The sequence below is a fragment of the Anomaloglossus baeobatrachus genome, chromosome 1 (assembly GCF_048569485.1).
Source record: "Anomaloglossus baeobatrachus isolate aAnoBae1 chromosome 1, aAnoBae1.hap1, whole genome shotgun sequence".
In the NCBI taxonomy this organism is placed as follows: domain Eukaryota; kingdom Metazoa; phylum Chordata; class Amphibia; order Anura; family Aromobatidae; genus Anomaloglossus; species Anomaloglossus baeobatrachus.
Window position 1 is genome coordinate 779,934,674 of NC_134353.1, and position 14,439 is coordinate 779,949,112.

The window sequence follows — 14,439 nt, forward strand, 5'->3', positions numbered from 1 at the left end:
CTCCACCCACCTCGCACCGCACACATAGCCCCGCTAGGCTCTGCCCACCTCGCACCCGCACACATTACCCCACTAGGCTCCGCCCACCTCGCACCCGCACACATTACCTCGCTAGGCTCCGCCCACCTTGCACCGCACACATGGCCCCGCTCGGCTTACCTGTGGTGATGAAGTCCTGCCCTCCCGACCTCAGCGCTGATACTGTCCTCCATGGCTGCCGCTTCACATCTGTCACTGCGGCCAGAGACTGTCACTAGCGGTGACGTCACGGGCCGCTCACGATACTTTGCTGTGAAGGTGATTGAAGTCAGTGTGCAGTATCAGCAGTGCAGGAGATCAGCGCAGATAATGTACCTCGCTGACAGCAGCACTAGTCATGCACTGCAGTGACCTGGGCTGACCGTCTGATGTTAGCTCAGGTCACTGCATTGCTCTCCCAGCCAATGGGGAACATTCTGTTCTTCATTGAGTGGGACAGTGACTATGGTATGGATCGTCATGGGAACCGCTTGGATTACAGCAGACCTGGATTTGTTTTTCTTTCTAATAAATTGGTTAAAGAGGGAATGTGTTTTTTCAAATAAAAATGTGTTTGTCGTCTAGTTTTTTTTTATTACTAACTGGGTTGGTGATGTCGGGTATCTGATAGACGCCTAACCTCACCAACCCCAGGGCTTGATGCCAGGTGACATTACACATCTGGTACTAACCCCATATATTACCCCGTTTGCCACCGCACCAGGGCACGGGATGAGCTGGGGCGAAGCACCAGGATTGGCGCATCTAAAGGATGCGCCACTTCTGGGGCAGCTGCAGCCTGCTATTTTTAGGCTGGGGAGTGTCCAATAGCAGTGGACGTCCCTAGTCTGAGAATATCAGACCCCAGCTGTCTGCTTTACCTTGGCTGGTGGTCCAATTTTGGGGGGACCCCTACGTGTTTTTTTTTTTTTTAAATTATTTAATTTAAAATAACAGCATGGGGTGCCCTCAGTTTTGGATTACCAGCCAAGGTGAAGCTGCCAGCTGTGGTCTGCAGGCTGCAGCCGTCTGCTTTACCCTAGCTGGCTACAAAATTAGGGGGAATCCCACGTCATTTTTTTTTTTAATTTATTTATTTATTTTGGTAAATACAAGGCTAAGCACCCCTTAGTGCCACAATGAAAGGCACCAAAGGGTGCAAAATTACAAAATGCAGGAGAGTGGGACATTATGTGTCTTTCTGCCATTATAATGACAGAAAAGACTAATATGAATTGTGCAAGCACAGGAAAATCACCAGAGCGCTCTACGATGTGAAAGGCAGTGGAAAATGGCGCTGGAGTGAACATGTGACTGCCTCATGTAGGATGAAGCTATGGATCCTGGGTAAATTTATGTATTTTCCCTCCTTCAGTTTTTTTGTCAGTACGCCAAAAAAATGGAAGGCACACGGATGACAAACAGATGACATACGGACCGTATACGAGTCACGCTCCCGATGCCTTGTCACCGCTCCTTACCCACTGATCCGGTAACACCTGCACGGCACCGCTCCTTACCCACTTATCTGGTCCACATGTCCACCGGGCACGGCTGCCGCTCCTGCTCGTGCTTTCCTGTTTCCTGTCCCCAGTCTCATGTGTCTGACCCATGCTTCTGTATAGAGTCGGGCCGCGCCCACTCACCTGGTCTTATGGGCCCGGCACTGCTGCAGCAGGATATGACATGAGGATATGCTGAGTATATAAGACTGGCCTTTCCATGTGGGTGGGGCCTGATCAACATGTCTTGTAAGCCTTGTCTTGAAAGCTAGGTGCTCAGGTCCCCCTTGTGCCGTGTCCTGTGATCATACTATTGCCTGACATTCCTACCCTGCACCTGTGCCAGATTCCTGCACTGTCTCCAGGAACTCTGAAGCCCCAGTGACTGTTCTACCCGTCCCCTGTGGGACAAAGTCCCTGCCATGCTAGTGCTCCGGCTACCGTGCACCCAGGCCTCCGGTGGGGTGTACGGCCCAGTGGATCCACCACCCGGACCTAACAATACGGAACGGAAATGGATGCCACACGGATGCACCCATGAAAAAAATGGACCGATTTTTGCAAACCGCAAAAACGTATCGGTCGTGTGAATGTAGCCTTATTCTAATCTGCCATTTATAAACAGCAGGCAGAAATAAGTGAATAGCGCCCCCCAGCGTCAGAAAATCTCCGGCCGCATTCACCCTACTCCTCTGATTTCTGTCGCATGTGCCATGACACATGCGACAGAGAACTCCTCCCCAGGCCCTGCCAGGTCACCCCCTATAACCCCACCGGTGTTCCCCGGTGTCCCACAGTACCTGTGCAGCGTTGATCCCCCACAGCCCCCTCCTTCACAATAGATGCTGCCGCATGCACAGAGCGTCTGTCAACTCAGCTTCCTGTGTTCAGACAAAGTGAGTGCTGGTAACCTTGCATCTGTAAGCTACTGCAATGCCGTGCTCATGAGGTAAGGAACATAGTTGATCAGAAGAGCTATACTACATTTACAAATGGAGGGATTTGCTATTTCTGTTGCCCTGCTGAACGACTACCAAACATGAGAGTCCGTTATATGCCACAAGAAAACATGTCTAAATAGCGAGCTATGTTTAGTATTCATTCAGCTGGATAACTGGACTTAAAGGGGTATTCCATCGCCAAGATCCTATCCCCAATATATAGTAGGTGGAATAGTAATAATATCAGCAAATACCAATATTTGGAAATGTAGAATAGTTCTCCTGATTAGGCATGCCCTTACCTCATGAGCAGGGGATTGCAACTTTGGTAGCAACAGTTACGACATTGACTCTGCTCCTGTGGACCCGGGGAGAGTGGGTGCAGATTCATTGCACCCACACTGCTCACATGGAGGGTCTTCACTCCTAGAAAATGGGTGATACGTTCCCTGAGCGTGTCCCCCCATATTCTAGACGGTCCAGAGTCATCGTGGGACCCCTTTATTTTTTTTCCTTACAATAAATTAGTGAAAGAGGGAATGTTTTTTCAAATACATTTTTTTTCGTCTATTTGTTTTGTTAGTGCTGACAGTTTGTGATGTCGGGTATCTGATAGACGCCATGACATCACAAACTGCTGGGCTTGATGTCAGGTGACTTTATAGCTAGTATCAACCCCATTTATTACCCCGTTTGCCACTGCACCAGGGCATGGGATGAGCTGGGGTGAAGCACCAGGGCACGGGATGAGCTGGGGTGAAGCACCAGGATTGGCGCATCTAGTGGATGCGCCAATTCTGGGGCGCCTGCGGCCTGCTATTTTTAGGCTGTGAAGGGCCAATAACTATGGACTTTCCCACCCTGAGAATACCAGACCACAGCTGTCCGCTTTACCTTAGCTGGTGATCCAATTTGGGGGGGGTCCCTACTTTTTTTTTGTAATTATTATTATTAGTAAAATAATTATAAAAAAGAGCTTGGGGTGACCTCCACATTGGATCCCCAACCACGGTAAAGCTGTCAACTGTGGTTTTCAGCCTACAGCCTTCTGCTTTACTCTAGCTGGCTATCAAAAATGGGGAGACCCCACGTCATTTTTTTTTAAACAATTTTTTTTAAATAAAAAAAATTAATGGGCTTCCCTGTATTTTGATTGCCATCCAAGGTAACGCCAGGCAGATGGGGGTGGCAACCCGTAGCTGTCTCCTTTATCTGCGCTGAGAATCAAAAATATCGCGGAGTGCTATGTCATTTTTATAATGATTAATTTTTACAGCACTGTCATGTCAGGCAATCAAAATACAGGGAAGCCCTTTATGTTTTTAGTTATTTAAATAAATAATTAAAAAAAATATATATGGGCTCCCGCTGCATTTTTTGTATTGCTAGCTGAGGGTAATCCGAGCAGCTACTGGCTGCTAACCCCTACTGCTTGGTGTTACCTTCACTGGCAATGAAAAATCCAGGGAAGCATTTTTTTGCCAAAAAACAAAAAAAAATGACGTGGGCTTTGCTATATTTTTGTATGCTAGCCAGGTACAGCAGGCAGGTACAGGCTGTCCGTAACCCCCTGCTGCCTATTTGTACCCGGCTGGGAACTAAAAATATAGGGAAGCCCTTTTTTTAATTATTTTATGAATTTCATGAAATAATTAATAAAAAAAACGACGTGGGCTTCGCCCCATTTTTGTGTCCAGCCGGGTACAACTAGGCAGCTGGGGATTGGATCCGCAGCACAGGTTAGCCCGAGGTTTCTGGGCCCCTCTGCTGCGAATTGCAGTCCGCAGCCGCCCCAGAAAATGGCGCTCTCATAGAAGCGCCATCATCTGGGGCTGTATCCAACTCTTCCAACAGCCCTGGAGCCGGGTGGCTTGTTGGGTAATCATGAGTTAATACTAGCTATGTTTTACTAGCTAGTATTAAGCCAGAGATTCTTAATGTCAGGCACGTTTGACCCGGCCATTAAGAATCTCCAATAAAGGGTTAAAAAAACACCACACAGAGAAAAAATACTTTAATAGAAATAAATACACAGACACACTTAGAGACTCCATCTTTACTACCCCCTGTCATCCCTCCACGATCCATGGTCTTCTGTCTTCTTTCTCCTTCAACACATGCAGCTCTGTCTGCTCCATCAGACAGCACAGCTGCATGGGAGAAAGGACGCTGTGCTCCGTGCAGAAATCACTCTGTGAGAGTGACCACAGGCTCCCGACTCTAAGCGGTGGCCCGGGTTGCCATAGCAATGGTGCTCCGATCACGTGATTCTGGTGCCGCTGCGTGCTGGTAGCGGGACGTCCCCGTCACCGCTACCAAGCGCGTTGCTATGTCAACGGTGATCTCCGTTTTTGACTGGCTGTGTCACTGGTCAGGAGCCGGCTTCTGCGGACGCTGGTAACTACGGTAAACATCGGGTAACCAAGAAGCCCTTCCCTTGGTTACCCGATGTTTACCTTCGTTACCAGCGTCCGCCGCTGTCACGTTGTCAGTGCCGGCTCCTGCTGCCTACACACATAGCCAGACTACACATCGGGTAAAATTAACCCGATGTGTACTGTGGCTAGGAGTGCAGGGAGCCACCGCTAAGCGGTGTGCGCTGGTTACCAAGGTAAATATCGGGTTGGTTACCCGATATTTACCTTAGTTATCAAGCGCAGCATCGCTTCCATGCGTCGCTGCTGGCTGGGTTCTGGGGCTGGTCACTGGTTGCTGGTGAGATCTGCCTGACAGCTCACCAGCAATCCGTGTAGCGACGCTCCAGCGATTCCTGCCAGGTCAGGTTGCTGGTGGGATCGCTGGAGCGTAAGGCCAGTTTCACACATCCGGCTTTTCGCCGGTTTGCCGGATCCAGCGCTCTCCCATACAGTGACTACATTACAGTGACAGCGCAACAAGCGCCGGTCACATGCTGTCATGTGACCGGTGCATGTGACCCGGAAGTTACAGCGCTGTCACTGTACTGTATTGTCTGTACGGGAGAGCGCCGGTTCCGGCAAACCGGCGAAAAGCCGGATGTGTGAAACCGGCCTAACAGAGAGATGCAATCACAGGTCCTAGCATGTCGGTGTCAGAGTCATGTGACCAGTCTGTAGCCAATGAGATAATAAACACGTGACTGGTCACATGGCTATTTTGATGTCACGTTAGGTCCTGCATCACTGCTAGCAGTGCTGGTTACCGGGAAGATTCAGCGATCATCGGATGGCATAGCGGCAGGAGACAGAGTGCAGGACGGATCACAGGGACAGGTAAGTGTTATGGCAATGTTTATTAACTGCATGTGTACATTTATAATGTGTTTTTATGTGTTTCTGATTGCCTCCCATTGTGTCCTATGGGGTTCGAGCGGTTCGTCGAACCGGTTCGCCGACCCGAACTTGAACCAGACCTCGGTTCGGCTAGCCGAACTCGAGCCGAACCGCGGCCGGTTCGCTCATCTCTAGTCTCAAAGAAGGCCCAAGCTAGGCAACCCTTACTGCGAACTGCAGACCCACGACCACTGCTGGCCACAGCCAGAGTTGTGGCTGAAGATGCAGTGCCTCTCATGGTTGCATCACTACGTGTTTGTATGGGAATTGCAAATGTAACCTCTTTTGCTTCCTCTTCCCTCTCCCTCCTCATGTGCTAAGCTACACAGCTGCGTGCCTCTTAAATCACACCAAGTGGGATTTACAATTTCAGAGTCAAGCTCCATGTTGTCCCACTTCTCCTCTTCCTTACCTGACATCACATAACAGTATGTAAGCTCTGAAAACTACCTAGACCATTTTACCTGGTTTACAAAAAAAATTACAGCAGGCAGTACTAATTAATAATACTGCACAAACAGGATGCAGACAAACCTCTCAACATGATGGACACTTCACAGGTGCAAGGTAAATTGCACACTAGTGGCGTGCATAGGGCACTGTTCACACTTGTATGCGCATGGTGTCCAGCCACCAACCTATTACCATGCCCTTACTATTAGATTAGGCAGGCTACTCGGACACTACTCACTGCAGCACACAAGGGACAGAGATTCCACTATGCACAGCCATATTAAGAGGCCCGGTTGCACCCCGTATAAAAAAGTACAAGAAATACATATAAAATATATATGAGGTATTAGTTAGTAAATTGGCCAATGTACGTATGCCTGCAATCCTCATCACGGATATTTTTTGCACTTACCGTATTTTTGGACCATAAGACGCACTTTTTTCCCCCCAAATGTTGGGGGAAAGTTGGGGGTGCGTCTTATGGTCTGACTGTGGCTGCGGGGAATGAGGTGCTGCAGTGGAGCGGGTCATCGGGGGCACGAGCAGGCTGTAGCAGCCTGCTGTGACCACGTGTGCCCGCTCATTACATATGCACGCCCATCCTCCAGCCCATTTCTCAGCGCTTACAGGTGGGCGGGAGGACGAGCGGGGATGCGCGCATAGTAAACAGCTGGTCCACATGATCACCCCTGGCAATTACAGCCTGGAGTGATCATGTGCGGCTGTATTCACTGCCCCCCGCGCGTCATCATCAGCGCGGGGTGCAGTGAATCAGTACACTCACCCGTCCCCATGTGTGGAGCTGTTTCCCTGCAGCACGCGATGTCTTCCTGTCTGTGCCAGTCAGCTGATCTGTGCCGGTCAGCTGATCGGCACAGTCAGGAATACATCGCGTGCTACAGGGGAACGGCTCCACACACACAGGTCAGTGGCGCAGAGAGGAAGATGATTGGCTGCAGGGAGTGAGGAAAAGGTGAGTTTAAGCGTTTGTTTTTTTTTCTCTGTGCTATAGGATACAGGCCATATACCAGGATGGTATATGAGCACGATGGGGGCATATAGCAGGATGGGAGTATATGAGCAGGAGGGATGGGGGTATATGAACAGGATGGGGGTATATGAACAGGATGGGGGTTTATGAACAGGATGGGGGTATATGAACAGGATGGGAGTATATGAACAGGATGGGGGTATATGAACAGGATGGGGGTATATGAACAGGATGGGGGTATATGAACAGGATGGGGGTATATGGACAGGATGGGGGTATATGGACAGGATGGGAGTATATGAACAGGATGGGGGTATATGGACAAGATGGGAGTATATGAACAGGATGGGAGTATATGAACAGGATGGGAGTATATGAACAGGATGGGGGTATATGAACAGGATGGGGGTATATGAACAGGATGGGGGTATATGGACAGGATGGGAGTATATGAACAGGATGGGGGTATATGAACAGGATGGGAGCATATGAACAGGATGGATGGGGGGTATATGAACAGGATAGGGGTATATGAGCAGGACGGATGGGGGGTATATGAACAGGATGGGGGGTATATGAACAGGATGGGGGTATATGAACAGGATGGGAGTATATGAGCAGGATGGATGGGGGTATATGAACAGGATGGGGGTATATGAACAGGATGGGAGTATATGAGCAGGATGGGAGAATATGAACAGGATGGGGGTACATGAACAGGATGGGGGTATATGAACAGGATGGGGTATATGAATAGGATGGGGGAATATGAGCAGGATGCTGGTATATAAGCAGGATGGGGGTTTATGAGCAGGATGGGGGTTTATAGCAGGATGGGGGTTTATAGCAGGATCATATACAAGGCAGGAGGATCATTACCAGGATGGGGTACCTTAGTAGATAATTTGGGGACATTACCCCCATAACAGTGTCAGCAGCAGATCCTCGCCCCATAACAGTGTGTCATGACCACATTTTTTTGCTTAAAGTTTTATTTTCCTATTTTCCTCCTCTAAAACCAGGGTGCGTCTTATAGTCCGGTGCGTCTTATAGTCCGAAAAATACGGTATTTTATACGGGGTGCAGCCGGGCCTTTTAATACGTCCATGCATAATGGAATCTCGGTCCCTTGTGTGCTGCAGTGAGTGATGTCCGAGTAGCCTGTAATATCCAATACATTTCTCTTAACAAAACTTTCTTATGCCAGTCTCCACCTCTGTGCAAGCAAAAAAATGTTCTATGCCAAAGCATTTAAGATGATCAAAATTTCCTTTTTCTATGTCTATAAAGTGATTAGTGACTCGAGAATAGTTCTTTTTCTTCATATTGTATATACCTTTAGATATATATTTTTTTTTAATTTTCATGTCGTGCACCCATAACACAAATTGCATTGAATGCACCCCACACATTAAATGAAATGATTAGTATCACAACTCATAAATGTTTTTATATCATAATTAAAACCATCGTGTAATAAAATTAATTTTCTTTTTTCAGCAGACAAATGCCACATGATTTTCCGTCTTAATGAAAACCTTTTACTGACAACCATGTTTGTTTTTTTATATGAGCTTTCTTGAAACATACTGGGTGACAACATATTTCCCAATGAGTTGCCTCTCTTGGGGACTATCTTATATCAATTATTAAGGACACTGTTCAAATCTGAATCCTGAAATAAAATAGGTACAGTATACATTCATGAATTATTTGTTTACTTTCCTTAAACAGGGGACTGTATGGAGTACTAAAAGTAGGTATATATTCCTTATAATATTTAGTTTTTCCGCTAATTTTTTTCCAAAATTCCCTTCCTATTTTGATCATCTGCCTTTTTGACTGCTTCATTGATAGATATATTGTTATACCCTCTATCATGTAATCATTTTTTATTATTAGTAGATTCATCAAAAAAATCCTCATTATTTTTTGATTCATTATATATTCATTATGACTACGGTAGATATGAGAACGCCAGAAACACGTAAAAGTAAGAGGTGAACTTGTTCATGCTTGTGAGTATGTTTTAAATGGATTTCCAAGAAAGAATATTTTGGATTTTATAAAGTTGACACCTTATCTTTTTTTCTATTTTTCTTTTCAGTTTTTTTGCTTATGCAATGCTGCTGGGCTGCAGCTGAGGTGGAATCCATGAAGCACAGAGGAATTCCTAATAGTCTGAAACTAAGTGGTGAGTTTACAAACTTTTTCTAACTACAAATGTGATTGACTGTAATTTTGAGCAGGCGATGAAAACTGCCAAGACCTTTTTAAATATTTCACTAGCAAATTTGCAGCAGAGAGTACTAGCTAAAAATAACCACAAATGCGATTGACTGTGTAATTTTGAGCAGACGATGAAAACTGCCAAGACCTTTTTACTGTATTTCAGTAGCAAATTGATAGCAGACAGTGCTAACTAACAATAACTACAAATGTGATTGACTACAAATTACACCATAGTCTGAATAATGTATTCAGACCCATGAAGCTTGAGAAATCAAAATAATTAAAATATTTATTTTTATTCAAAATTAAATATGTTAAAAAGTGTGAGTAAACAGTTCCACAATATAATTACCTGGGACATGGAATAATAGTAAGCCAGAAGATATATACTTATAAAACCAGTGACGCCAATGCAAGGTGCACTACAATATATGATATCTCAATTTACATAATTGTGTGGAAATAAATCTTAGTACTTTATCACAATTTGTGCATAAATAAATCAATGAAGATAAAGTGTACTGCAGTCAATAATGAAAAAGTGCTCCATGATGTGCAATATGACATCTCAATATGCAAAAGTATGTAATAAATAGATCACAATATATTGTCACAATTTATGCATAATTTATCCCGAAGAAGAAGAGGGGAAACATACGTTGGGGTAGTGGGACATGGATCTAGCTGCCAGGAGTAAGTACCGCTCACTGTCTATTTGGTTCCCATATGTATATGGTCCTGGGTGACCGGATTATCTAGCTACAAGCAGGGAGCAATAGACTTGCTTATTATACTTTTTGGATAATTTATATTAACCAGTGATATTGCACAGCATGAAGCACTTTATGTGTATCAATATATTTGTCTTTTGTATTCATAAATTGTGACAATATACAAATTGTGATAATATTCTGTGATTAGAGATGAGCGAGTACCGTTATATTCGTAATCGCTATACTCGTAACGAGTACTTTGTAATACTCGCATATTCGTTCCGAATAGCGTGTACAATGCAAGTCAATGGGAAATGCAAGTAATTTCCTGCTAGACCCAACAAAGAGGTCTGGGGGCCTGAGTAATAGGCTGAAATGGATGGGAAAGTGATGAAACTGAATGGGGAGAGCCTGGAGAATTTGCCTGCATGCATTTCTGACTCACATGTGGTTTCTGTGAATAAGGATGTTACAGTATTACATCACTTTTACAGAAGCACAAGAACACCTACCAAACCTAACCTAAATTGCATTTTACAGGCCAAAAAGGTTAAGAAACAGTTTTTCCTGCATAATCACTTGTATATAAGGCTAAATAACTGGAGAAAAAAAATATCCCTTTTAGCATTTGTTCACATGTAGTGTTTTTTACTTTTTTTACTTTCACAATTGGGAGGGCCCTGACTTATACATTTTGTAGGTCCCTCTGACATACACAATTTCTAGTTAGCTATTCCCCAGTACTTCATAATGCCTGCTAGAACGCGCCCATTGGTATGTTGATCATTCACCTGAGGAGCCTCACCTGGTCCTGTAGCATACATTTGGGAGGGACTCCTGTTATTTGTACATTTGGGCGGTCCCTCCGTCATTGAGACTCAGATGATGGAATACATATTCCATAGCAGTTTACAATGCGCCCATTATAGCGTTGGGTTTTTCCCTCCTCCTCCTCCATGTCATTCTGCAGCCCTCAATTCAAGTTTTCAGAGGGCCTTCATCAGTTGTTTATCAACAGTACTTGTAAATTGTTATCAAATATGTTGCCCCTATGTCAGTCAAAATGTGGGACAACCCATGACAAGGGTCTCCAATGACAAATATTAGTTTGGTATGACTACTATCCTGGTTTGTCCAGTGCACAGTGTGCATTGTTTACAAAAATTTGCCCTAAGGGCTGAGACATGGCTGATGCAGAAAATAAATAGCTTCATATGGGAAGGGGTGGATGTTAACAGCCGTAGTAAAAATGAACATTGTAAACTGCTATGGAATATGTATTCCACTATATGAGTCTCAATGAGGGAAGGACCACTCAAATATATAAGTAAGAGCAGTTCTTCCCAAACGTATGTTACTGGGCCACCGCTGGCCCAGCTGAAAACACACTCTGACATCACAGTAGAAAATGGGCAGGCCTGCACCTCCAAGCCATATTGAAAAGGTGTTTTTAGTGTATCAGACAGCACAAAATGGTAGAGTCCCATTTTGTATTTGAAAAGGCCACTAGCAAAGTATTAATGTGGCTGATGTGGACAAATGGCACAAGGCAGGCTGTGAACCCCTAAATATTGTGGAAACTGGAACGGTGCTTTACTGTATCAGGCAGCAGTAAATGCTAGAGTACTGCTTTGTAATTATTTTGTAATTTTTTCCAAAAGCCACTAGCAATGTATTAATGTGGCTGATGTGGACAGATGGCAGAAATCAGGTTGTGAAACCCTAACTATTGTGGAAACAGGAATGGTGCTTTACTGTATGAGGCAGCACTGATTGCTAGAGTCCTGCTTTGTATTTGCAAAAGCCACTAGAAACGTATGAATGTGGCTGATGTGGACAGAAGGCAAAAGTAAGGCTGTGAAACCCTAAATATTGTGGAAACAGTGCTTTACTGTGTCAGGCAGCACTGATTGCTAGAGTACTGCTTTGTAACTAGAGATGAGCGAACCGGTCGCGGTTCGGCTCGAGGTTGGTTCGCCGAACGGACCTCCCGTTCGAGTTCGGTTCGTCGAACGTTCGACGAACCGAACTCGAACTGCATAGGAAACAATGGCAGGCAATCACAAACACAGAAAAACACCTAGAAAACACCCTCAAAGGTGTCCTAAAGGTGACAAACAACTCAAACACATTGGAAAGTGACAAGGACATATACTCATGCGAAAACAAAACAGCTGGACAAGGAAAAAGAGGAGGACACACAGATATAGGCATGGCACGCCCTTCTAAAATCATGTAAAACACCGCAAGGTGACTCCAAGCGGAGTCTCCATTTTTTCCAAAAATTGGGCCACACACACACCCACCCCTTCAGTGGCAGCAGTTGTGCCCCAGTTGTACACTTCACAGCTACATTTGCATCAAGCACATTCAAAAATACGCCATTCTTATCCGTCCCCAGGATGACACCGGGGTAGGTAGCAAAGTCTTTGCTGATCCCAGCTCTGTTCATCTTGGCTTCTTTTAAAAACACATCAAGCAAGGGTTACTCCAAGCGGAGTCTCCCTTTTTTTCCAAAAATTGGGCCACACAGACACCCACCCCATCAGTGGCAGCACTTGGGCCCTAGTTGCAAACAGGATGTTTTGATTTGCATCAAGCACATTCAAAAATACGCCATTCTTATCCGTCCCCATGATGACACCGGGGTAGGTAGCAAAGTCTTTGCTGATCCCAGCTCTGTTCATCTTGGCTTCTTTTAAAAACACATCAAGCAAGGGTTACTCCAAGCGGAGTCTCCCTTTTTTTCCAAAAATTGGGCCACACAGACACCCACCCCATCAGTGGCAGCACTTGGGCCCTAGTTGCAAACAGGATGTTTTGATTTGCATCAAGCACATTCAAAAATACGCCATTCTTATCCGTCCCCAGGATGACACCGGGGTAGGTAGCAAAGTATTTCCTGATCCCAGCTCTGTTCATCTTGGCTTCTTTTAAAAACACATCAAGCAAGGGTTACTCCAAGCGGAGTCTCCCTTTTTTCCAAAAATTGGGCCACACAGACACCCACCCCATCAGTGGCAGCACTTGGGCCCTAGTTGCAAACAGGATGTTTTGATTTGCATCAAGCACATTCAAAAATACGCCATTCTTATCCGTCCCCAGGATGACACCGGGGTAGGTAGCAAAGTCTTTGCTGATCCCAGCTCTGTTCATCTTGGCTTCTTTTAAAAACACATCAAGCAAGGGTTACTCCAAGCGGAGTCTCCCTTTTTTTCCAAAAATTGGGCCACACAGACACCCACCCCATCAGTGGCAGCACTTGGGCCCTAGTTGCAAACAGGATGTTTTGATTTGCATCAAGCACATTCAAAAATACGCCATTCTTATCCGTCCCCAGGATGACACCGGGGTAGGTAGCAAAGTCTTTGCTGATCCCAGCTCTGTTCGTCTTGGCTTCTTTTAAAAACACATCAAGCAAGGGTTACTCCAAGCGGAGTCTCCCTTTTTTTTCCAAAAATTGGGCCACACAGACACCCACCCCATCAGTGGCAGCACTTGGGCCCTAGTTGCAAACAGGATGTTTTGATTTGCATCAAGCACATTCAAAAATACGCCATTCTTATCCGTCCCCAGGATGACACCGGGGTAGGTAGCAAAGTATTTCCTGATCCCAGCTCTGTTCATCTTGGCTTCTTTTAAAAACACATCAAGCAAGGGTTACTCCAAGCGGAGTCTCCCTTTTTTCCAAAAATTGGGCCACACAGACACCCACCCCATCAGTGGCAGCACTTGGGCCCTAGTTGCAAACAGGATGTTTTGATTTGCATCAAGCACATTCAAAAATACGCCATTCTTATCCGTCCCCAGGATGACACCGGGGTAGGTAGCAAAGTCTTTGCTGATCCCAGCTCTGTTCATCTTGGCTTCTTTTAAAAACACATCAAGCAAGGGTTACTCCAAGCGGAGTCTCCCTTTTTTTCCAAAAATTGGGCCACACAGACACCCACCCCATCAGTGGCAGCACTTGGGCCCTAGTTGCAAACAGGATGTTTTGATTTGCATCAAGCACATTCAAAAATACGCCATTCTTATCCGTCCCCAGGATGACACCGGGGTAGGTAGCAAAGTCTTTCCTGATCCCAGCTCTGTTCATCTTGGCTTCTTTTAAAAACACATCAAGCAAGGGTTACTCCAAGCGGAGTCTCCCTTTTTTTCCAAAAATTGGGCCACACAGACACCCACCCCATCAGTGGCAGCACTTGGGCCCTAGTTGCAAACAGGATGTTTTGATTTGCATCAAGCACATTCAAAAATACGCCATTCTTATCCGTCCCC